This window comes from Nyctereutes procyonoides, unplaced genomic scaffold (genome assembly GCF_905146905.1).
Source record: "Nyctereutes procyonoides isolate TBG_1078 unplaced genomic scaffold, NYPRO_anot_genome, whole genome shotgun sequence".
In the NCBI taxonomy this organism is placed as follows: Eukaryota; Metazoa; Chordata; class Mammalia; order Carnivora; family Canidae; genus Nyctereutes; species Nyctereutes procyonoides.
The window spans coordinates 24,230,979-24,256,123 of NW_026575140.1; the positions used below are offsets into that span (position 1 = coordinate 24,230,979).

A 25,145-nucleotide genomic window follows, 5' to 3' on the forward strand; every position below is an offset into this window, starting at 1 on the left:
CTTAAGACTGGAAACCACTGCCCCATGTAGGCTGGTCTCAGGGGAAGCTGCGTTTCCTTCCCCATGCACTCGGAGCCCTGAACGCAGCCTGGGTTGCAGCCACTTTGCCCCCGCAGGACAAAGGTCAGCTTGTGGAAAAGACAAGGCGGCTGTTCCCGATGTCACAGACCTTGAGGGTTCTGTGGGCCACACTTTGAGAACTGCTAGATTAAACACTTCCTGGCCCCCACCCCTGACCCCCAGGTCATAGGATGAGCCCTGTTCTGCCAAAAAAGGAACTGGAGGCTGAGTGATGTTAATGCGGTATGTGCAGAGCCTGAGACTCATGTCTCACATGCCCGGGGGATCCTGGAGTCCTGCCCTTCTAGTCTCTGCGGCAGGAATCTGGGAAGACTGCCCACCTTGCACAGGGCCAGGCAAGGGGCATCTCTGCAGCCCCCAGTCACAAGAGTCCAGTCCTTCATCCTGACCCCCCACACCTCTACTAGGGCCTCCCTTCCAGGTCACCTCTTTAGGGCTGGGGTCCCCCACGTAGGAAGTGGCCTCCACTGGCCCAGGCCACTGAGCCAGGTCCCAATGCCCCCCCTCCCCACCAATGTGAGTCCTGGACTGCCTTCTCTCATCCTCAGACCGGCAAGAGGGCCATCCAAGTAGAAAATGAGGGATGGGGCTCAGATGGGTGCTCTGGCCACCCAGCCACTCCTGCCCCTAGAGTGACTCTAACCCCACTTCCCCCACTTCTCCCCAGCCTCTGTCCCCCCAGGCTCTACTTTGGGGAGCCACCACTGGGAGGGATCAAAAGAGGGCTGGGGATTCACGTCACCACAGGCACCAGTCCCTCTTGGGCTAAGAGTGGCACATCAACCCCAGGCTCCAGAGTCCCTGAGCAGCACGTGCTGCTCAACCACAGGACAGGTTGAAGTCTGGCCAAGTCCCCAGGCCCTCCTCCACAGAGGACTAAGGCAACTTCCCACCCCCCAGACAATTCCTGTGGACTCACCAAATCTCTCTGTGTAAGCCAGATGGAGTCAGAGGCCTCATGGAGGCAACCTTGCTCTTCTGATAAAGCACAGGGAACTCCATGCCCAGGCTGGGTGGAGTGCACCTGCCTAGAGCCAACCCCTCTTCCTAGCGCTCCATCACTTATCCCTGCCCAGCCGCTCCCGCAGCCCACTGGTGTGGTCTGGACCAGAGTCAGCACCTAGTCTGGGGTGGAGGGAGGAGGAAGGAGAGGTCACCTCCGCTCATAACAGCAGACAGTGGGTACAGGGTGACAGGAGCCTTCAGAAAATGCACCGCCTCCAATGAGCAGCGGCACGCACCAGGGCACACTGGGGAGCAGAGGGTTCTGAAGCTGTTTGGCCTCGGCAGGTGACAGAGTCAATGTGTTCCCCCGTGGGAGGTGGGGAGGGTGCAGATGGCCTGACAATATTCCAGAACCCAGCGGGGAAGCCTGTGTCCTGCCTACTCCCAGCCGGCCCCTGCGGTGGCTACCTGGCTCCTAGGACAGCATGGGGTGATCTACAGGTGAGCAGATTTAGGAGCAAATCAGGTGCTATTTACATGTGTTTGGATGTCGTTAATCAGTCTCCTGGAGGAAGGTTCTGCGCCGTGTTCTCCTCTGTGATTTAATTCGTGAAATCTCAGGCCCTCCAGGACCAGCTCTGTTCACAAAGCAGGGCAATGCAAAGTCCCCAAGGCCTTGCTGAGGGCAGGGCCCCACCTCGAGGGCTCTGACCCAGGCCGCTGACCCGACCCCACCTGGAGCAGTGAGCCTGTCTCCACCCCTCACCAGAGCCCCCAAGGAAAGGGGCCTCCCCGTGCTCACCCAACCACACACACCGCCCAGAGTGAGACCCAGACCCAGCGTTAGGGGACATCCGTGCCACCAGCACTAGAGACAAGGATTCAAAGGCACAAGCAAACTGGTCACTACCCCCGGGCAGTTTCAGTCTCCAACGAGAGAGCCGCCACAAAAGCCCACAACCGACCACAGGAGCACAGGTGAAAAGTCCCGGGGCCTCAGAAGGGCTGGGAAGAGACGCCACATTAGGCTGGGAGCTGCCCCCAGGCCTTCCTAGAGGAGGTTCCTGGCAAAGGCAGCACAGGCACCACCCTGCGGAGCAACCCCCCCCTCCAAGGGCTGCTTGTGAAGTTCCCCAAAGCAGAGGACGGTCACCCCCACCACCACCACCACCACACAGTGCCTGCTCTCCTGGACCTCCTGCGAAAAGCGCTGAGCATCTGCACAAGGGACATGGAATGGCAGACTGGCGTCTTACCTCCACTAGGGCCCCACTGTGCTCCTCGGGGACTTCAGGCCGCTCTAAACGCCAACGGCTCCGCACATCCCAGGACCACCAAACACTGTCCTGAAAACACCCAAGATGCGGGGGTAGGCGGACAATGGAGCTTGAGAGGAAAGGGCTGTGGTGCCTGCTGGGGGCCTGAGCTACTGAGTGGACACATGAGGCCCACCTGCCAGCCCCACTGACCAGGAGGAGGGGTGAGAGAAAGGGCCACGTGGGTCCCCCCACACTGACCCCCAGAATGCCGCCTGCCTCCAACAGAGGCTGCGGTGCAGACGGGGTAGAGGCTGGTTGCAAAGGTGAGACAGGCCAAGAACGTCTTCAGCTAGATGATGCCAGACACAGAACCAGAAGAACCTTGATTCCACTCAGGCCATTACAATAGGGAAGGCTCTGTGGGGCTGAAGACCTCCCGTCCTGGCAGGTGGTTTTGCCTGGGACTCATGTGGGGAAGAGCAGACAGGTAATGTGGGGGAAGAGTACAGGTGACAGGGAGTGATGTACAGGTGACAGGGGTGGTGTACAGGTAATGGGGTGGTGTACAGGTGATACGGTGGTATGCAGGTGACATATGGGTGGTGTACAGGTGATGGGGTGGTGTACAGGTGATGGGATGGTATGTTGGTGACAGATGAGTGGTGTACAGGTGATGGGGTGATGTACAGGTGACAGATGGGTGGTATACAGGTGACAAGGGTGGTGCACAGATGACAGGGGTGGTGTACAGGTGAGGGGGTTAGTCTACAGCTGGGCTTGTCTTGCAGTCAGGGGAATCTGGGTCAGCTAACCAGGAAATGGTCTCCTCGTCTAGGGAGGTAAGCTGGAGGGTCTAGCCTGGCCTGGTGCCAGGTGACCTAGGGGTTCACCTGTGGGCCTCATAGAGCCACAAGGAAGAGCAGACTGGAGTGTCCTGTAAGTCACCAGGGGAAGAAGTTCTCTGCAGTAAACTAGCCCCTGGGGTACTTTGGAAAACGAGAGGTTGGTGAAGGCTTGACCGTCCCTGTTTTCTGGATGCTCCGGCACAGGCGAAGCTCCCCATCATCCTAGGAAGGCACAGAGGGGGCCCAGCTGGGCCAGCCATTTCCACGAGGGAAGCCCACTGCTGCCCAAGCCCTACACTGTGCCAGAGACCACACAGCCCCTCGCACACCCTCTGTTCTTAGAGCGGGGGGCAGGGGGGAAGGAGGCCAATGCAGCCTCTGCCAGGGTCATGTGGTCATGTGGTCTGCCTGCATGCCCCGGGCCCTGTCCCCTCCCCACACAGGCCACACCCACCAGAGAGCAGGAGCACCGTGCCCCAGGCCTCCCATGGCTTCACCCCCTGCCCTGTGACTCCGCATCACGGACACTCTGGGTGCAGATTCTGGGCCTGTTCCCAACACACGCTCACCCTCTGAGGGGGGAGCTGACTGCTGTGCTCACCCTCCTCTGGCGGTCGTCACCGGGACAGTGCACATCCGAGCTGCAGCAGAATGAATTTCATGCAGAAATCAGAATTCCATACACATCTGCGGATTTCGCAGCCAGCTGTGACCACTGGTCACGCCTTCACACACCAAAGCTTTTCCACTGTTTTAGCCACTTGGGGTGGGGAACTGACCCCGGGCATCGCACACAGTCCGGTTGCACACAGTCCAGTTGCTCGAATGGGGCCTTGCCTATTAGTGGGTGCTGGCACAGCTTCAGGGGTGGGGGGCCCAGCCCACCCCATCACCCCCTCCCTGCGTGCTTCTTAACGCAGAGTTGGTTGTCCCAGTTTTCTGCTTCATGGAAGCTGTGGCTTATCACAGCTGCCACGGAGCAGCTCCTCATCCATCTGTCACAGACACCCAGGACTCGAAGCCCCAGCTACATTCTGTGTTTCCGACACAGTCCCCAGGAGACCCCTGGCAATTGCTGTCCTGGTCCACGCATGAGAACCAGCAAACAGAAGCCGGGATGAGTGAGGGCCTCCACTTGAGAGAAGTAGCAACAGGAACGAGGAGGGGCTGGTGCACATGAGCTCCAGAGACCCCTGAGAGCTGTGTGCAAAATAAAGGTAGGAGCAGGGGACTCACTCCTGGGCACCACTTTTTGTTGGCAGAGGGGTGGTAGGCAGGCTGCATGAATTATTTCCTATGTCCTGGGTAAGGGACACTGACACAGCCTCCCTATCAGTAAGATGTTCCCATGGAAAAAAACTGACTCAGGACTGGCCTCAGAGCATTTAGGACGTTCCTCAACCTTGACAAGCTGGAGGAGGTGCTAACATCCAGATGCCTTTGCCCTCTGAATTGGGTCACAAGGTCACAGGTATGGGTGCCTGTTGTCTGGCAAGGCCTCACCATCCCATCCCCTCCTCCCCTTCTGACCTCTGGGTTTAGTCCAGCTAGAGACACAACTCCTCACAATCAACTCCATGGAAAAGCTGCTTTTAATGGACACCACAGAGGCCAGGAGGAAAGCAATCTCGAAAGGATTGGGGATAGGGTCGGGGGTGCAGCGGCTCACCCACAGGAGGCCAGGCGCTGCCTGCCTGGAGGCATCCAGGCCTCATGCACACGTCAGGGACAATGGGAGTCCCACTCAGGCTGTTGCTGGGGTGAGAGCAGCAGGCTGGGCCTAGTACCCAGAGCCTCCCATCATCAAGTACCACCAGAGGGAGGTGGTCCTGCCTCCTCCATGGCTCCCTGCTCACCCCGGTCTCCCCAGCTCCTGCTTAGCACATTGGCAGTGACAGTGGCATGGCAGTGGAGCAGGGAAGGGGCCACCCTGCTGACCCCTCGAGGGGAAATGTCTTTCAAGCTGGGGCACCAGGGCATCAGGGTGACCTGGGTTCAGGGCTCCCCTGCCCTATGATGTATCGCTGGGTGTCAGTGGCGGAAGCTGGATATCCTTTCAATTAGGCCCCAGGAAATGTCAATCTGCATTGGAATACGCCTTCCCCAGGCAGGCTCCACACACAGCTGAGGATAATGTTGCAAGGACTTGAAGCTTGGTGCTTTAATGCCCTCAGGGCTTTCCCCTGGAAAAGATGCTTAACACACTGATGACGGGTAGGAGGTCGTAAGGTCACACCTTGAAGCCTTTGACACTGTGCGCCTGACTCTGCCTCTCTCTGTCTCTCTCTGTGTCTCTGTCTCTAGCTCTGTCTCTCTCTGTGTTTCTGTCTCTGCCTCTATCTCTCTCTCTCCATCTCTGTATCTCTGGCTCTCTCTGTATCTCCATCTCTGTCTCTCTTTCTCTGTCTCTTCATCTCTGTCTCTATCTCCATCTGTTTTTTTCTCTGTCTCCATCTCTGTCTCTGTCTCTATCTCTATATCTCTGAGTGTCACTCTCTCCTCTCATCCATCCGTGGCTCAGTCACAGGTGTCTCCTTTCCTCCATGTGTGCACCTATCTCAGGCTCCCCACGTGTGGGGCCCCCACTTTCAGAGCCCCGTGGCTGCCCCTGCTTCCCTGAGGTCAAAGCCACAAGCTCCCAGCCATTCATGCTGCTTCCAACCCAGCGCACAAGGCCTGTGTCTGTCTCCAGGCCTGGCGCTGCCCCTCCCCCCTCCCCCCCACCGGGGGGCTTCCAGGCACATGCTTGGCCGCCTCCTGGCCAGCCTCAGACCTGTATTCAACTGTCACCTCCACGAGGCCTCTCTACGTCTCCCTAAGCCCTGTCCCGCATCCTCTGGTCCCCCAACCCCTCAAAGGCCATGTGTGAGCCTGCACTGTGACGCTCAGTCCCAACACCCAGAACCAGGTAGGGATGAGCGCCTGCATCCCCGCTCTACCCTGCTCTGCCAAGCCACATCTCTGGGCCTCTCTTCCCACCAGCCCCTCCTCTCCTGCCCTCCAGCTCCCCTCCAGCCACCCCAACCTATCTCCACCCGAGACCTCACCCACCTGCTTCTTGGAAGATGTGGGGCCTCCACTGGCCCCCACAGTTGCCTCTCTGGGGTTCCTGCCTCCTATCAGGCCTCCCCACGCTGGCCCCGAGTGGGGCAAGTGGGGCAGCACAGTCTGGAACAAGATTCTCCCAATGAGCCTGTAGAGGACTGTGGCTACCAGCTCATGGCCCCAGTTGGCCTATCAGGTTCCCCATGTGGTCCTTTCATGAAGGACTCAAGGGCCGTGAAGGCTCAGGGGGCTGGGTGGCCGTGTTGAGGGCGTGGGATGTGCTGCCACTAGGGAACCCCACCCCTGGAGGTCCCCAGGCTCAGTCATGTCTGCTGCAGGGCCAGGGACCCCAGGGCCCCTTCAAAGACTTTTGGCCTCTGTGAGAACCCCAGAGGTTTTTTAATTACCCACTTCCAAAGGTCATCAACTGAGGCAGCCAGTGACATCACATGACCCTAATGGCCAGGCTCATGGCTTAGACCCATGTCCCCACACAGCCATGGCCATGGGGTCACTCAGCATGGGCAGGAGATGGCAGCCACTGGAGCCCAGAGAGCCACAGCCCACAAGAACCAGGACGGGCCAGTATTTGGATGTCAGAAGGCCTCAATTGTGTCTCAATTCTGTGTGGCCCTGGACAAGCTGCCTAGCCCATGGGCCAGCCTCCCCAAGACCATGCAGCTAGGAAGGGACAGAGGTTGCTTTGAATCCAGTCAGCAGGCTTCAGAGTCCACATGCCTAACCCTGGGCTACACTGCCTCTTGGGGCTAAGATCAGAGCATGCAGGAAACCCCAGAGAACATCCAATCCAAATGTCCACTTCCCAGGCTGGAAAATGTAAGATTGCCTTGGCATCTCAAGGCAAGTTTGCAGCAGAGTTGAGAGACGAGCCCTTCTAACCCCTGCTACCTGGGCCAGGTCTTCCAGGGTCCCACCCCAGCTCCCCTCTCTGGAGAGGGGGACTAGAACCTTAGCTCAGCTGAGGCTTTTTCTGAGGATCCCAGCCAGGAAGTCCTGGCTGCATTGCTTTGTGTTGAGGGAGATTCATGCAGGGCAGGGCAGGGCCAGGGAGCACCCATTTTTCCACGGTGAATGCCAGGATGGAGCAGGAGAAGATGTTGATGCCCGGGTACTGCAAGTAGGTGATGCCCAGGCAGCCAGCATGCCCATAGGCCCAATGCCCAGGCAAGTTGTCAGAGACATTGGACAGCCCCGTGGCCACCAACACAGTGAGGTCAGCCAGGGCCAGGCTGACCAGGTAGCAGTTGGTGGGGGTGTGCATTGGCCAGGATGCCCATCACGCACACCAGGAGCACCAGGGAAGCTGAGACCATCTTGTACTTGGCCAGGCCCAGGACAGCCTCTCTGCATGCCAGTGACATGTTGCTGTCCAGCTTGCTCCCGCTGTCCATGCTGGCTGACCAGCTGCTGGAGGGGACAGGAAGAAGGAGCTCCAGGAGGGGCTCACGGTGGTGGGGTCAGGGCTTTTGCACCTGCAGAGCCCTACAAGCCAAGCCCCCAGGGACACGCAGGGACCAGGTGCTTGCCCAGCCAGGAGACAGAATGACTCCTCTGAGGATCAGTTAGCCACTCTGCAAGCCTGTTTCCCAGAGCGTCAATATAGGTGACAACCATACCTCACACAGAAGATGGAGGGCGGGAGTAATCCGGGGAAGTGCATGTCAGGCCCTCAGCCTCGCACACCCAGAGTGCTCAGAAGTCAGCTCCCCTGTGCTGGGAGGAAGCCGCACATCATCTCAGTCTCAACAAGCTCATCTGTGAGATGGGGAGACTAGACATCCCTGCTTTGCAGGAACTTAGTGATTTTCTTAAGAAATACAAGGCCCAGAAAGCTGTGGACCTGGTGCCTGGTTACTATTACAGCTCCAACCTCTCTGAGCCTCAGCATCCCTGTCTGTCAGCAGAGATGACAACAGCAGCTCCCTCCTTGGGTGCTGCAGGGAGCGAGCTAGAGCAATACGCCTAGGGGTCATGGAATGCCCCGTCTGGGTCTCCCAGGAGCAGAGCCAGAAGCCAGTGACTGGCTCTTGCCCACAAGCCCCAGGCCATGGCCACGGCAGACCCTTTCTGGAAACGGCCCAGGATCATCCCTCCTCTCCACTGGCAGCCCCACCCTGCCTCCCCACCAGCCAGGCCCACCCACTCTAGGACCTGAAACAGGGGCAGGTGAGAAGCAGGTGAGGTTAAGGCAGACCACACCCAGAGACGGTGGCCAGGCCAGGTTCCTGGCCCACAGCCACCTGGTCTGAGAGGTTAGAAACCCCCACTGCAGCCCCCATGGGGCAGAGGCCAGGGCACAGAATTAGGGCAGGGCTGGGAGAGAAGTGGTGGGCCCTAGGATGGTGCCCACACACCTGCACACACACAATACAGGCAGCACACACCTGTACATGCAGCCATACACACAGGCTTCACACACCTGTAAGTGCACCTGCGCACACAGGAGGCACACACCTGCCTACATACACAACATACAGACACGTTTCCAGGCATTCACACAAAGAGGTAGCCTGTGGCTCCCCCCCCCACATACACCAAGACGCAGACACGCAGACATACAAGCACACATACACATACAAACATTCATGAACCAAACTCCCCTCCACAGCAGACCCAGCACAGGTGGCCACACACACAGACACACAGACCCTGACACACACACATGCCACACACACTTCTTCATGGACACCAACTTGAAGCATCCCCCCCACCCTATACCTAAAACACACAGAGCCAAATGCACACATGTGTGTAAATCACAACATATGCTCACTCACATCCCCATCACACAGGTGTGCATACCTTAACTACAGCTACACCATGCACTCTCTTGCAGAAATGCCTAGAATACACCCCCCACACCTGGACTCATAGACACCTGCACACCCAGACCCACATGAGGCCCCCAGGCCCCTTGCTATCCTGAAAATGAGCTTCCATTTCTGTTTAGCCAAAATGACAATCAGCCCGGGATCCCAGCACAGCAACTGTGGGTACCCCCCCAAGGGCCACACTTGCCTCCTGCCGAGGAGGCCAGCAGCCCCAGGACTGAACCCACAGTCCTCACAGCAGCCCCCCTGCAGCTAGGGGCTTGCCCCAGCCCTGCCTCCCCAGCATCTCAGAGGACCCCATCCTCCCAGCTCCATCACCCAGCCCCACCTGCGTGCTAGCCTTTCTGCATAAAACATTCAGGCAGGTGCGAGGCCACCAGAGCTGGCTCCCAGCCCAGTCCCCAGGAGAAACTTGGAAGTTCAGAGAACTTACTCGATGAGGAGCCTTATCGCCTTCCTCCTCCTCCAGAGACTGGCAGAGGGGGAATAAGCCCCGACACCTCAGGCTTTCCGCGGATAGAGGCTGCTCATCCAGCAGGCTGCAGTGCTGTGCGCAAACGCACCGTGTACACTCATGCACACGGCCCTGCCAATTTTTCTCTGCTCCCCCACACCCCTCGCCCACCCCCTGCAGGACTGACTGCCAACCCTGAGGCTGCTGCTGTGGCTCCCCCAGCAGGAGACCCCTTCTGCCACCCTTGCCTCCCCTCCCAGGCCAGGGGAAGGGGCTCCCTGGGAGTTCATCAGGCTGAGGAGGACCCCGTTAGCCAGCTGAGCCATTGGCAGTCTAACAGGAGAAGGCAGAAATCCAAGGAGGAGGTGGGGAGGGCATGGACAGGCCCTCTTACCCTGAGAGGCCAGGCTGGGAGTCACTGGGAAGCGCTCCAGTGTCTACAATCTGCAGGTGACTCTGGCGAGGAGTCCACCCACCGAGGACCCTTTGCAGTGCTGTGGGGAGGAAGGAATGATGCCCTCCCTATGCACCAGTGTGAGCCAGAGGGGACACAGGCCTGGCGGGGGTAGCACTGGCTCAGGCTGAGAGGAAGGACCACAGCCCGAGTCTGAGGGCTCTGAGAAGCCCCTTGCTGCCGTGTGCCCCACAAAGGGTCATGGTTGGCACACCTTCTCTTGGCTAGCCCTTAGGTAGAGACCACAAAGGAGCCCCTGAAATGCCCTGGGAAGCAGAAGTCCCAGACTGTTTCCCCCACAAGGACAGGGCCTGGCTCTTCCAAGGCATTTCAAATGCAGATTTCAGGAGCACCTGTCTGGCTCTGTTGGTAGAGCATGCAACTCTTGATCTCAGGGGTCCAGGATCAGTGAGTTCGAGGAGTCACAGGCAAGCACCTCAGAACCAAGAAAGGACCCAGTTAGTGTGTGAATTCCTGACCACGAATTGAATGACCAGCAACAGTGCCCTTGCATATGTGCTTTAACACCTTCTCCCTCATAAAGTCTGATGACCCCTAGTGACTTTCTCTCTTTTATTTTTTCACTTTGAAGTATAACAAACATACAGAAAGGTACACCAAACATAAGTTAATGGTTGAATGAATAAGGTGAGCCTGGTCTCCTAGTCCCTGCCCACCCTCTGCAGATGGTCACCATTTCCCTGGCCTGCAGGCCCAAATGCTAGTCTTTATCTTGCCTGCCAGGGAGCTTTCTGTAACCAGAACCACACATCATGATTTGTGTCCTGCTTATTCTCAGCCTCACTTTGAGAGATTCATCGTTGCTGAGTGTGACTGTCACTTATCCGTGCCCATGGCTGTGTGATACTCTGCTGTAGGACCCACTGCGATGTGTCCATGTACAATGGACTGTTGATGGACTTCTGGGTGGTTCCCAGTATGGGGGAATCACAGAACACACAGTGAGAACTTCCCTGCACGCGAGCTCAGGCTGAGTGGCATTTTCACCAGCTTTTTCCCAAAACTGCGATTTCCAGCACCTGGCTGAGCTCAAGACTACAGAGATCAGGGGAGAGTGCTGAGAGGCACAGAAGACACCTGTACTCAGGCTCAGTCCCTCATGCCCCTGAGCATGGCACCCCAGTTCTGCACCCCTGGGAAGGCTGTGATCCTGCGAGCCACCATCATACGGCAGGGTCCCTGCTCCCAGCTGCAGGGCATGTATCTGTGTCCCACCATCCCTGCGGCAATGGCCCCGCGGACCCCACGTCTGGGGCCCACTTCCAGTGGGCACCCCCACCCGTGAATTCAGCCCATGGACAGCTCTGGGCGCTGTCCTCCTGCGCTAGTGCTGAAGCCACCTATTGCCTTATCTGCAGCCTTCCAGAAGCCTCAGGCATGGTGACCTCGGGAGAGAACCGAATCAGGTGACACAGAAGGGCCTAAAAGCCCATCACCACCAAGGCCCGTGGAAGTGAAAACAGGTACAGAGAAGGAAGTGGCTCGCCTGATTGTGCAGTTAACAACAGCAAATGCGATCGGCGGTGGCGACAAGTATGATTCTGGAAACAATCACTACCCCACATACTGTGCTGTGTGTGCACCACACCTTGGCCCATCCTGAAGGGCAGGATGCCTTCAACAGAGGAGAAGCAGCAGAGCTGGGGCGAGAACCTACCTCAGCCTCACTTGGGGCTCCTCCCCATTCCACTCCCCTTGGCCTTAGTCTTGGGGGATCAGAAAGAGACGGCACCACTGCCTAGAACCTGGGCACAGAGTGGGTTCTCCCAGCCACTAGCTCATCAGTAGACAGACCACACTTCACAGATGAGTCTCCACTGTCTGTGCTCCAGGGGCCCTGCAGCCAACAGCCTCTCAAGAAAACCCCAGTGGATCTCCTGGGGTTATGTAGCAGTTACACAGCTTTTGTTTATAATAAGACCCCTTACTGACAACTTAAATGTCCATTCAGAGTGGTAAGAGCAGTAAGATGCTCTGTCCCCACAGCAGAACATCTGGCTGTGAAAACCGATGAACTGACTGTCATGGAAAGGAGTTCACAACAGAGTGAGAGGAAAAGCATCCATAAGGAATAGGCGAGAATGTGTTCATCTCTACTTGCAACCACCATCAGGAGCATGCCAGGTGCCAGGTGCGAGGCATGGCCCACAGTATTTTCTGTGGCTATCTCAACCATCCCTGCATGCTGGCAACTGTTACCACCACTGTTTTTCAGAAGAGAAAGCAGAGTCTCAGGAAGGCAAGGAATGCCTCACAGGGAGACTGGCAGGCTGGGGTTGACAGGGGTGGCAAAGCCCCACCCTCTGTGCAGTCAGGGGGCCTCGCCTCTCCATGTGGCCATGCCAGCAGAGAAGCTGGATGTCCTACAGCAGCCCAGGGCCCCAAGGGCACACAGTGACTTTCCCCGCCCCTGCCAGCTCAAGCCATCATGGGCCAGCACAGATCAAGGGCCTGGTCCAGAGCATGAGTCCCAGTAGCCAGGGCTCCCCAGGGCCATCTTGGAGACTGCCTACCACAGTCCCCTTGTCTCCAGAAAGGGCTTCACTGACAGCTGGGATGGGTAAGCCACTGACTGCATTGCAGCATGGAACGAGGATGCTGTGCCCACTCTGTCACTGTGGGAAGAAGTCCTGGCCCCAGGTAAAGGCTGCAAATTGGGAACTAAACTGACATTCATTCATGCAATCATTTGTTCATTGATTCACTCATTCATCCACACCAGAGAGGAGAGAGCAGGCAGCCACTGCTCAGCTGGGGCTGAGGGTCATCCCTGGATGTATCCAGGAACAAAAAGGGAGAGGCCAGGGGGTCAGTGATGGACAGCCTTTGGGAGTCTGAGACAAGGCCTAGAGGGCACAGGGGTCCCCCACGAATCAGGGGGGCCCTTCCTGCAAGCCACATCTGTAGCTGTCTCCCAGGAGTGAATTCCAAATACAGAAAAAAGCTGAAAAGAAATGTGTACTTCCATTAATTTACTCATGAAGCTGGAGAAAGAACTTCTGGTCGAAGATGAAAGAAAATGTGTGTGCATGTGCATGCCCCTGGCCAGGTGGGAATGGACAGCACGGGAACATACAGGAGCTGAGGCCTGCCCTGCCTTCCTGGCATCATCAAGGGGCCACCTAGAGAATGAGAAGGGCTGAGGCATCCAAGCAGCTAGAGCAGCCCCCGCCAGCCCCCACCCCATCCCACATCCCGCTCCGAGGAGCAGAAAACACCTGGGTTAGCGTGCCCTCTGGTGGCTGCTTGAGAAAATAGCAGAGGTTCATGCGCAGGCATTGCCACCTTAAAGAAATGAGAACGTCGGTGACCCCCAACCTTGGCCCCTCCACCTGCTAAAATCACCTGTAAAAGCCCAACGTACTGATACAACTGCATATACGCATTTGGAGGGTAGCCAATACGGGCAGCTTGTGAGGCTGTGACCTCTAAACAAAGAGAAACGACAAAGTGAGCCCCACATCCCCTAGGGGTGGGGGAGAGCAGTGGGGCATAGACAGCAGCAAGCGTGGCCTTGTTGAGCTGAGGAGACAGTGTCTAAACCGTCTGGAACTTGAGAGGAAAGCCTACAGGGAAGGAGCCCAGAATCCTCAGGTGGTGGCAAAGTGCTGTGCTGCTCACCCAACTGGGGAAACTGTGAGAACTAGCAGAGAAGGGACCCTGGGGAGACAAAGAGGTGATGGAGCAGCATGGCAGAGGAGAAGCAGATTGCAGATCAAGCCTGAGGACGCGGAGCTGGGGCGGATGGCGCTGACCATCCTCTAAGAGCACAGGCACTCCACTCCCAGGAGTATGGAGGAAGCCTAGAAACTAGATTTAACTGGGCCCAGCAATGGGCTGACACCACCTGCCCATGCAAATAAAGCCTCACCCCCTTTGGGAGAAGATAAGGCCATCCCAGCACCCCACAAAAAAAGTATCCACAATGTCCAATGTCAAATAAAAAGTACAAGGCATGCTATAAATGGGGACCAGATCACTGAAAACCAAGAGGAAAAGCAACGGACCTCACAGGTGACTCAGATGTGGGAGCTTCAGATGAGGCTTTAAAATCACCAACATGTCCCTGTTGTCATGTCATGTCCCTGCTCCAGAGTCTACCGTGGCTCCCCATCACTCCTTGATGGAGCTGTCAATGCCCTTCTTGGAACAGCTTCCCGGGGTGGAAAGTAAACAGCTTTGTCTGTATCTGTATCTGTACAAATATAATATATCTACACTTGACATTCATATATTACAATGTTTAACATGTTATACAATATTGCAACCCACTATAAACATTTGAACCACTTCCATTCTTTCCCCTTTGTTCTTTTGGTCATTGCTGAGAGTGATTATCCTTGTCCATGTCTCCTCGTGGCCACAGGCAAGACAGTCCCAGGCCAGTGGTTCTTGCCCTCCACAGGGCACTGGATCCCCAGGCCTGTGATAAGGCAGATGGCCGGCTCCACTGCCAGAGCTCCCGACCCCAGAACAGCTCAGGGCAGAGCCTCACAGTCCCATGGTGTTGCTCTGCCGCTTGGGGACTCCACTTCCAGGATGCCTGTCTTGGGTTGCCTTGTGGGTCACAAAGCACTTCTTTCATATGCCTGGTATTTTCCAAAGGGGAATCACTCTCTGTAATAAAGTGGTTGTGCATGCACATGAGAAAATGCTCATGCACATGAGAAAATGCTCTGCATCACTTGCCATCAGGGAAATACAAATCAAAACCACAATGAGATACCACCTCACACCAGTGAGAATGGGGAAAATTAACAAGGCAGGAAACCACAAATGTTGGAGAGGATGCGGAGAAAAGGGAACCCTCTTGCACTGTTGGTGGGAATGTGAACTGGTGCAGCCACTCTGGAAATCTGTGTGGAGGTTCCTCAAAGAGTCAAAAATAGACCTGCCCTATGACCCAGCAATTGCACTGTTGGGGATTTACCCCAGAGATTCAGATGCAATGAAACGCCGGGACACCTGCACCCCGATGTTTATAGCAGCAATGTCCACAGTAGCCAAACAGTGGAAGGAGCCTCGGTGTCCATCGAAAGATGAATGGATAAAGAAGATGTGGTCTATGTATACAATGGAATATTCCTCAGCCATTAGAAACGACAAATACCCACCATTTGCTTCGAGGTGGATGGAACTGGAGGGTATTATGCTGAGTGAAGTAAGTCAATCGGAGAAGGACACACATTATATGTTCTCATTCATTTGGGGAATATAAATAATAGTGAAAAGGAATAGAAGGGAAGGGAGAAGAAATGGGTAGGAAATATCAGAAAGGGAGACAGAACATGAAGACTCCTAACTCTGGGAAACGAACTATGGGTGGTGGAAGGGGAGGAGGGCGGGGGGTGGGGGTGAATGGGTGACAGGCACTGAGGGGGGCACTTGAAGGGATGAGCACTGGGTGGGTGTTATTCTGTATGTTGGCAAATTGAACACCAATAAATAAATAAATAAATAAATAAATAAATAAATAAATAAATAAAGTGGTTGTGGACCAGTGTAGACAGCCACCCTTGTTAAACTCAGACCCCATGCCCCACGATCCCTGTGCAAACTCCTGTCATGACTCGGTGTGTGATGGCAGCTCTCTCATGCTCTAAGTGGTGTTCACACAGGCCCATTGGCTTTGACCAACCCAGTGGCCCTGGTCACATGGCACCAAGTCTGTCAGTACTCTGAACATTTGGGGAGCCTGCCAGCTAGCGTCAGAGCTGTCACAGCCAGAGTCACCTCAGCTGGAGACACAGAACGCCTGGGGTGGGTGGTCTGGCTTCCAGGGTGAGGTCCCAGTCTGCCCTTCACAGCTTCTATTTCCTCTACTGTGAAATGGAGATCTCAGTGGGGGCCACCTCCCAAGGATGTCACGGCTGCATCCAGCATGAGGCCTGCCCTGAATGGAGAGCTCTGTGACCCAATGACCGGGTATGCCTGTCACCTCGTGGCCTCCTCCCTCCCTCAAGAGAAGGAGGCAGCATGAGTGAATAGCCCCACTCTACAAAGCAGAGAAACTGAGGCTCATGGGCTTACACCAGGGGCCTGCAGCTCAAAGCACAGCAATCCAGGCCCGTGATATTTAGACCCAGAGAGACTGGGTTCTGATCCCATCTCAGGCATTTTCTGTCTTTCTGAATGCTGTCCCCCCAACACACACACGCTCCAGTTGCTGCAGATACTGTGATAGGAGCTCAGTGCCTGACTAGGAGCTCGTGGCTAAGCTGTGGAGACAGGCAAGCCTCTGGGAGAAGGTCCATCCCTGGTGAAGCCTGAAGAATAATCGAAGTTCATTGGGGAAGTGTGGGAGCAGCATCCCAGGCAGCAGGAATGGCATGTGCAATGCCATTGCAGGGGAGGGGGCACGAGAGCTGGGGAGGGGCGAGGCAGGGCAGCCTGGGGGTAGTCCAGAGAGCAGGTGCAACATGTCCAAGCATTCAAGGGTTCAGAGTTTATGTGGGGGCAGAGGCTGGAGCGGTAAGATTATAGTCAGTGGCTCTCGGTGTCTGGGAGAGGATGGGAAGCAGGGGACAGCGACAAGCAGGGAGGCAGGCAAGGGCTGGAGCCATGGCTGAATCCTGGCAGGTGGTGATGGTAGATGGAGAAAGGGGAGGTAGCTGGGATTCCTTTAGGAGGTGGATGGTGGACAGAGTCGGGGCCCTCCCCCTCTCCCGCAGAGCCCTCTGCCTACCTCCCCAGCCCTGGAGCCTTCCCTCCTCCCACTGCCTCTCAGCTCTCACCCTGCATCGCCCCCCGCCCCGCCCTCTGCCTCAACTTCTTATCTTTCCTTTTTTTAAATAATAGCTTTGTTGGGGTATAATTCATATGCCATAAAATTCACCCTTTTCAAACACCCAATTTAGTGGTTTTTCGTACGTGCCCATCACAGCTAATTCCAGAACGTTTCCGTTACTCCAAAAAGAAACCTTGTTCCCAGGAGCGGTCACTCCCTGTTCCACATCCTGCAGCCCCTGGCGACCACTCAGTCGACTCTCTGACATTATGAATTTGCCTCTTCTGGATGTTTCATGTAAATGGAATGTATTCGTCGGCTCAGGCTGCCAAAACAAAATACCACAGACTGGGCAGCTTAACAGAAATGTATTTGTCACAGTTCTGGAGGCTGGAAGTCCAGGAACAGGATGCTGGTGTAGTCAGGTTCTGGTGAAAGCCGTCTTCCAGGGGAGCAGGCGCCACCTTCTCGTGCCCTCCCACGGTATGCAGAGGAGGAAGGGAGAGAGAACTCTGTGCGCTCTCTTCTTATGATGACTTCATTCCTTCATATGACTGAATAATATCCTATTGTATGGGTAGACCATATGTTATTTATCTCTCATCCATTGCTGAACAAGTAGGCTGCTCCCTCTGGGGCTTCTGTGACTAGAGCTGCCACCAGCACACGTTTGTGCACAGGTGTCTGCTTGCATGTTTCATTTCTCTTGGGCTGCCTACCAAAGAGTGGCAGCACTGGATCCTACGGGAGCTCTGTGCATGCCCCCATTTCCTCCCATGCTCATGTGTTCAGACATCTATGAGTGTATGCAACCTCACAGGGTGCCAGACACTGCCATTTGGCCCAGTGCTGGCAGGCTGCCCCAAGGAGGACCTGTTCTTGTATGTACCGCAGGCTTCCTGGAGGAGCAAGATGGGCTGCTCTGCTCAGCGGCTTCCAAAACCCTGCATCACACCCAGAACCCGCTTCGTAATTTGCAGGGTCCAGTCCAAAATGAACACGTGGGCCCCTTGTTCCCAAACCATTGAGAATTTTAAGGCCGGGACAGGGGAGCATTCAACCCGGCCCACAACTTTACTCTCTAAAATGGAATCTTGAACTAAAGAAGTGCTGTTTGATGCCCTGCAGGTGGCTCCATCCTGAGGGGCAGTGCAGCAGGGAAGCTGCCCAAACACTCCAAATGCCACATGACATCCTTGTGCTCACAGGAGCTGATCACATCTAGCAAGATGAACAGCTGTTTATTCCCACGGGAATAGTGAAAATTCTCAAACTCTGGCATTGAATCTCAGTATCCACAAAATGATCAATTTTTGTGTTGGCCTGATTATTTCTAAGAAAGCGGGAATGGTTAAAGACCGTAAGCTTTGACATTCAAAATGATGATTTTTAGGACGCCTGGGTGGCTCAGTGGCTGAGCGTCTGCCTTTGGCTCAGGTCATTAATCCCCATTTCCTGGGCTCTAGCTCCACATCAGACCCCCACAGGGGGCCTGCTTTTCCCTCTGCCTGTGTCTCTGCCCCCGCCCCCGGGTCTCTCATGAATAAGTAAATAAAATCTAATGCATTTGCATTTTATTGCATTGAAATGTATTGAATTTATTGAATTTATTGCATTGAAAATATGCATTTTCAATGCATTGCATTGGCCGAGTCCGACGGAAACAGCTGACAATGTCCGGGCTTTGAGGTTAAACTCAGGATGGGAAGATGAGTAACTTTGCCTGGGTGCGCACGTCCTCCGGGGCTAGAGGTCTCTGGCGGGGGGAGGACGAACGCACTCGCCAAGGCCCGCAGCGCGGCCACCCGGCGGGAACCGACAGCGCGAGGCGGCGCGAGGCGTCACGTGACCCTCTCGGTAGGCGTGGCCAGGGCGCCGGCGGCCGGCGGGCTCGGAGACACGCCCCAGGGCGGGGTCTCCGGCGGCGCCTGCGCGGTGGCGGGCTCGGGCGGGCGCGCGCCGCGGGGGCGGGGCCGCGCGGGGGCGGCCGCGCGGAGGCCGGAAGGAAGCGGGCGGAGGGCGGGGCGAGCGAGGGAAGCCCGCCGGCCAGCAGGACGACTGTCGCGGCCTGATGACGTCGCACAATGGCCGGCCCCCGCGGGTAGTGGAGCCCGTTTGTTCCGCCCGCGTCGCGCCTCTAGCCGGAGCCTGTGAGGAGCGGAAGGGCCGAGGGACGTCTTCCCCGCGCCGCCCCGACGCCAGCGGAGCCGTGGCCCCCTCCCCGCCCTCGCGCTGAGGTAAGTGGCGGCGGCGGCGGCGGCGGCGGCGGCGGGGAGGCCGGGCCGGCGGGGAGGAGGCCGAGGCGGCCGGGCGGGGAGCGTGGCGGCGGCGCGGAGCCGAGGCCCGGGAGCCCCGGCGCCGCCGCCTCCGGGGAGCGCTCCGGGCTGCCTCCCCGGCCGAGCGTGGCTCTCCGGTCCTGGGAAGGGGTCGCGGAAAGAGGCGCGATCCCGGTTTCGGTCCGCGGCTCGCCGGCCCGGAGGGCCCTGGAAGCTACTCGGAGCCCGCACTCCCCGCGGCTGCCTCTGCGCCCCGTGGCGGAGTCGATTCCCCCGAAGCTGTCATTTCTCTTCCGGGACATTCGCGTGGCACATGTTTGCCGCCCACGGCGGGGGCGGGGGCGGGGGGTAGGGACGCGGGTCCGCCCTCCGGGAGAGACCAGCCTGGACCCGGGATGGGTTCTGCAGGAACTTTGAGCTCTCTGGAGCTCCCGGAACTTGCTCCCTGAGCTGCAGCGTGCACAGGTTGGCTATCTTGGCCGTGCCCCAGCGCGCGCCGCTCTAGGCTAAACTTCCTTGCTCCTCTAGTTAGGAGCCCGAAGGATGCGGAGTTCTCTGGATAAACTGACTGTAGCTCTACTGCTGCGACAGCCTAAGACTTCATCTCCAGCCTTGCTTCTGCTAAAAGTTGTTTTCTCGGATACTTTATGACAGCATATGTGCCGTGTAGAAAGGCCGACCGTTTTAAGAGAGCTCTGTTCAGCAAGCTCTTTTGCGAGAGTAGGTCATTCCTCCAATCCGTTTGGGGAAAATGGAAGAAGGGAGTGGTTGGCGTCTGTAGTGCTGTCTCTGGGGGCAGAGCTCTTCGGGGGCTCCCCTCCGTCTTGCTGCTGTGGAGTGGAGTCTTCGCCCAAGAATTTTACAGCCTGAGCACATGTGTGGAGCCTAACCAGCTCTGTGTCCCAAAGGCTGGACCTCCTCTCTGGCTTTGGGTGGGGAATGTCCAGATGTTGTAAGAAAGCTTTGTGGAATCATTCCAGAGAGCCAGCAGGTAAGCTGTGACCTTGCTCCTGTTTAAGAAGGTTTCTTACTTTTTCACAGCTACAGATCATCTCATGGTAAGTGCTTCTCTCCTGAGGAGATTTTGGTGGTCACTCTTAGTCACTTTGGGAGTAGTGTCTGTCACCCACTTTGACGTCCTTCCTTTAAGAGGTTGTAAATCCGAGAAGGTAGGAATCACAGGTTTTAAACGGATGTACCAGATTTTAGGCATTCAGAAAGGAATTGTTCTATTAAAAGTTGTTATCCTGAATGGTTATGTTTGTGTTTCATTAGGGTTCCTTTGCCAAAACTGCCTTAGAACTTCTGTTTTCGAAATAAATACGTAAGTCGTGAGAGAATTCAGTCTCGTTCAATAGTCATACCCTATGTTTAGCCGAAAAAACCAGCTAACCTGACTTGGTAGCTCAAGTCTTGGTCATGTACCAGACCAGGCCCTGAGTGGTTTCCTGCGATTTCTCAGGGACCTACCTTAGGAGGAGGAATAATCTGCTGCTGCCAGAAGGCCAGGAAAGAACTTCGCAGGTTTCTAAAGGTCACTCAAAAAGAGAAGTTCCCAAAATGCTCTGCACTTTAGCATTGCCCCTGGAATCCATGTGCAGCCTTCCATAGTGGCTGCGGAGAGACAGGCAGAACCCACTGCATGTGTGAATTCTGGTGTAGTCTTCTAAGAACAGGGCACTTATTTCCAATTTCTTCCTGGTATGCAACAGGTAGTTTTCCAAGTAACACGATTTTTGTCACCTATCCCACAAGCGTTTATCAGGTATCATCAGCCAAATGCATCCTGCAGTGGAAACACAGTGATGAATGTTTGTCATTTATTTCTCTGGGCAAGTTCACCATCTTGTGGGTCAGAGCACTGAAGAGGTAGTTGTAAACTTCGCCAGGAATCCTCTTACAAGGTGATTGTGTGAGAAGAGCAACTATGTAAAAACTGTGAGTCCAGAGTTGGTGAAGATGTGATGAGAAGACCTTCCATGTCACTGTCTGCATTTGATAGGCTGTGCTCCTGACCTGAAGTGTGCATTCAGGTGGTTGCCAGACTGAATTCATCACAGAACAGGACATAGATGCCCAGAGAGACTATGAACCTGCCCAGCCCAGGGCTTGGCACACAAACCGTCTTCTGACCCCCAGTGACACTTCTCTTCTGTGCAGCAGGCTGTGACTCGAGTTGTTTTTAGTAGGTAGATTCTTTGGCACACATTTATCTGCAAGGTGTTTGCCTGTGTGCAGCCTCATACTATAAAATCTCAAGGGGTTCCATAGGTAAAGGAAAGATGCGATTCCTGAGGAAATCGTCAGGGCCTCTAGGGGTGATTATATGTCCCAGTGTGCCTAGGACGGCTCTTTTCATGCCCCCCCCTTTTTTTTTTTTAAGAATTTTATTTATTCATGATAGACAGAGAAACGCAGAGACACAGGCAGAGGGAGAAGCAGGCTCCATGAAGGGAGCCCAACGCAGGACCCGACCCCGGGTCTCCAGGATCACGCCCTGGACTGAAGGCGGCACTAAACCACTGAGCCACCCAGGGATCCCTCATGCCTATTGCAATTGTTAAACATGCCCCCTTTTCACACTTGACCCAGTTCAGACAGTAAATTAGATGGAACGTTGCCACTAAGGGCCAGCTGTGTGCTGAGCTTGGGGAACATGGAGGTGAGTCTGAACGCTTCTACTCACGTACTTCATGGAGGGGAGGGGTCTGCCAACAGACTTTGCAGACAAATAGTTGTGGACAGCGTGGTAAGTGTGTATATTGTATATGTACTAGAATAACACATAATATACTTAGGGCAAGACTTATCAATCTGGGGATGCTGGGTAATGGGGTTTTGAACTCCCTGAAGTGGAAAATAAATTGCTCATATTCAAGTTTTTCTAGGAAGAGGAGCCATCCCATCTCCCTCCCTCATCAGATTCTCCAAACAGTCCATGCCCCCCTCAAGACACAGCACCACTACCCTAGAACACTAGGCTGCCCCCCTGGAAGCAGGTGCACTCAGGACCTTTAGCCCTGCTACCTTCTGGTCAGCTCTGAAAACTGTCTTTGAAAGTCAGGAAGTTAGTTATCTTTGTGTCCTTGGAATGTGGAAATGATTTCCAAAATTTAAACTGTGGGGCGGGACATGTACTCAGTAAGTACTTCTTAAAATTACTTATCCTGCCATAGTACACCAGCCTCTCAGGATTGTGATTTCAGTCAGCATTTCCTGTGGCGTCAGTATAAAGGTGTGCACCTTTGGGGTTTCTTTTCTTGGATTTGTGTATAGTTTATGTGCCCGAGATTCAAATTTCAGACAAGTTTAAAATAAATGATTGATGTGACAAATTGGATCCCCATATGTTCATCACTTTTAACTAATAGACTATATGAGTCATATGTTAAGTTTCCCACATATTTGAGAAGGTTTGTTTCTAGAGGGGGTTAGAGGTGTAGATGGATCAGCACAGAACTTAAAAATGGAGAAAAAGAAAACAGGCAGAATCTTCTGGTTCAGTAGAAGTCCCAGTATGTGTGGGTTCTGTTCCAAAAAAGAGTTTATAAAATCAATTGGAACTCAGGTCCCATTTTCTTGTAGAAACAATGGCAAAAAGCAGGGCTGGCTCCTCTGCAGGTAGCACCAGCCCGTTTCATGCATAGTGTGGAGCTCTGTAGTAGATAACATGCCCTAGAGGCAGCTCTGACTCGCGGTCCCAGGATATCCGCTCAGTGGCCACGTGGCCTAGGTCTCCTTGTCTGTGACAGGTGCCCAACACAGAGGAGTCATCTCTTAGAAGATGATGGTGGCTGTCAGCTTCATTGCAGACATCGTTGCAATGATAGAGTCTTGCATTGAGTAGAGAACTATTTGTTAAGTGAAACCATGAATGAATTACTCCTAAGTTCTCCCAGAGACTTGAAATGCATCTGAGAGGGGTGATAGGAGTCTGGTTCTTAGAAATTGAAGATTGCCTTTACTCATCTTTTCACTAATTCAGCTTGAATTTAAATGTGTGGAACCTGTGCCAGTCATGTTATCAGATTTATCTTATCTAATGGTTTCAACAATCTTGTCAAGTAGATACTGTTGTCCCTATATTTCAGATGAAGAGACTGCAGTGTGGCAAGTTTATACAGTTGATCTGAGATCCTGAAGCTAGGCAGCAAAGGGGCTGGAGTCCAACTCTCATGCAGAGCCCCCACTGTTGCACTGTGTGTCTCATAAAGATGGAGCACACCAAGGACCCCTGGTGGCTCAGCGGGTTGAGCGACTGCCTTTGGCTCAGGACGTGATCCCGCGGTCCCTGAATCGAGTCCCACATTGGGCTCCCCGCCTGGAGCCTGCTTCTCCCTCTGCCTATGTCTCTGCCTCTCTCTCTCTCTCTCTCTCTCTGTCTCTCATGAATAAATAAATAAAATCTTAAAAAAAAAAAAAAAAAAGCACACCAGGGGTAAATTGACCACTGTTTGCATTAATTGAGGTACTCTCTGTCTTCCATTTCTTACTCTAGGATTTGATTTTTAAGTTCCCAAAATATAAAAGTAGTTTGGTTGGATCTAATCATAACAATGAAACCAAAGTGCAAACCAGTTTGCATCTGAGCCCCAGAAAAACCTGAGCTGTTACCAGGTTGGGAGAATTTGTGGCTCTGAGCTGGAATAGTATGTTGCAAGGCCAGTAGCAGACTTGGGGGTATTTTCTGCAGCTTATCAGTTGCATGATTTTTAAACCAGTTTGAGAAATGTATAATTTTAGATAACAGTTGATTGGTTTAAGAAGTCATTTTGTTTTCAGGACTATACATTTTGTCCCTGGACTATAAATGTGAGCATCAGAATTTGTCAGGGGTGCCTGAGTGGCTCATTGGTTGAGCATCCAACTCTTGATTTTAGCCCAAATCATGATCTCAAGATCGTGAGATTGAGCCCCACATTGGGCTCCACACTAGATGTGGAACCCGCTTAAGATTTTTTCTCTCTCACCCTCCCCTCTTTAAAGAAAAAAAGAATTTGTTAGGTTTCAAGTAGGATGTCTTGAGGTTCCATGTGACTGTTTGTCCACAGGATATAGGTCTAGATTCAGTGGCTGGGGAGATGAAAGTCGATGCTGTCCTGTGAAGAAGGCTTTTTATATACAATGTAATAAAAACTATCTAGAGATGGGCATAGGACTCCTACACAAAAATCTTAACTAACCAGTAAGGAAGGGGAAAGGACCCTGAGTGGCTGCTGTGCTCCACCCTCCATGTCTGGTCCTGTCTGGGACAGCTGAGAGTGAAAAGCCCTTAGTTTTTGGGCACCGCATTCATCTTTACTGTAGGTGGTAATCATGCTCTGCATGGGGACAGCCTCTGCCCTGTGGGGAGTAGGGCTCTACTGCATTTTCAGCAGTCTACCCTTTGAGGACTTTTTTTTTTTTTAAGATTTATTTAATTTGTTTGAGAGAGCACAAGCACGCATGAGTGTGGGGAGGGCAAAGGGAGAGGGAGCATCTCAAGCAGACTCTGCACTGAGCATGGAGCCCAACACAGGGCTTGAGATCATGACCTGAGCCGAAACCAAGAGTTGGACACTTAACTGACTGCGCCCCCAGGTGCCCCTTGAGGACTGACTTTGAAAACTCTCCCTGGGTAGCCCTCCCTCTGGATAGTGCAGTTAGGAAGACTGAAAAGTGAATCCTTTTCAAAACTGTCCTGCAAGTGAATTGATTGGTTTGCAAGTGTCTATTATTGCTCACCATTTAGTTGATTTGTAAAGTGGGGAAGTTTAAGTAATTTGTCCTAGTGGGTACTCAATTATAATAATTTCCATTAACTGCCCCCCAAAAAGTGTTTTTAACTACAGGTTAAGATACCACCTCTGGGCATATGTGTCTTTAAACACAGGTTTTCCTTTCAAAAGTATGAACTTGAAAGATACATGTTTAGCTTTTGGTTATATAAGTACATAAAATAATTTTATATGTTTAAAGTATGTCATCATATGTGTTTAACAGATCTCGCTGAAATACCAAGCTGCATAATTGTGATATACGTTATTTTAAATTAAAATTTTTAAGAATAAACCCTTAGCTTTTTTTTTTTTAATTTTTATTTATTTATGATAGTCATGCAGAGAAACAGAGAGAGGCAGAGACACAAGCAGAGAGAGAAGCAGGCTCCATGCACCGGGAGCATGACGTGGGATTCGATCCCGGGTC

The 25,145-nt window shown here is 54.0% G+C and overlaps 1 protein-coding gene across 2 annotated transcripts in view; it reads left to right on the forward strand.

The window, feature by feature from the left end:
- Positions 1 to 18,735: 18,735 nt before the first annotated feature.
- The window catches only part of ZC3H18 (zinc finger CCCH-type containing 18), a 68,247-nt gene continuing 61,837 nt past the window's right edge, over positions 18,736 to 25,145 (forward strand). Inside the window, exon 1 of one of the 2 annotated variants that reach the window (XM_055305516.1) lies at positions 18,736 to 18,920. The gene's annotated coding sequence lies outside the window, so the exon portion shown is untranslated. The remainder of the gene's footprint in view (positions 18,921 to 25,145) is intronic. The other variant, XM_055305517.1, reaches the window with a different exon arrangement.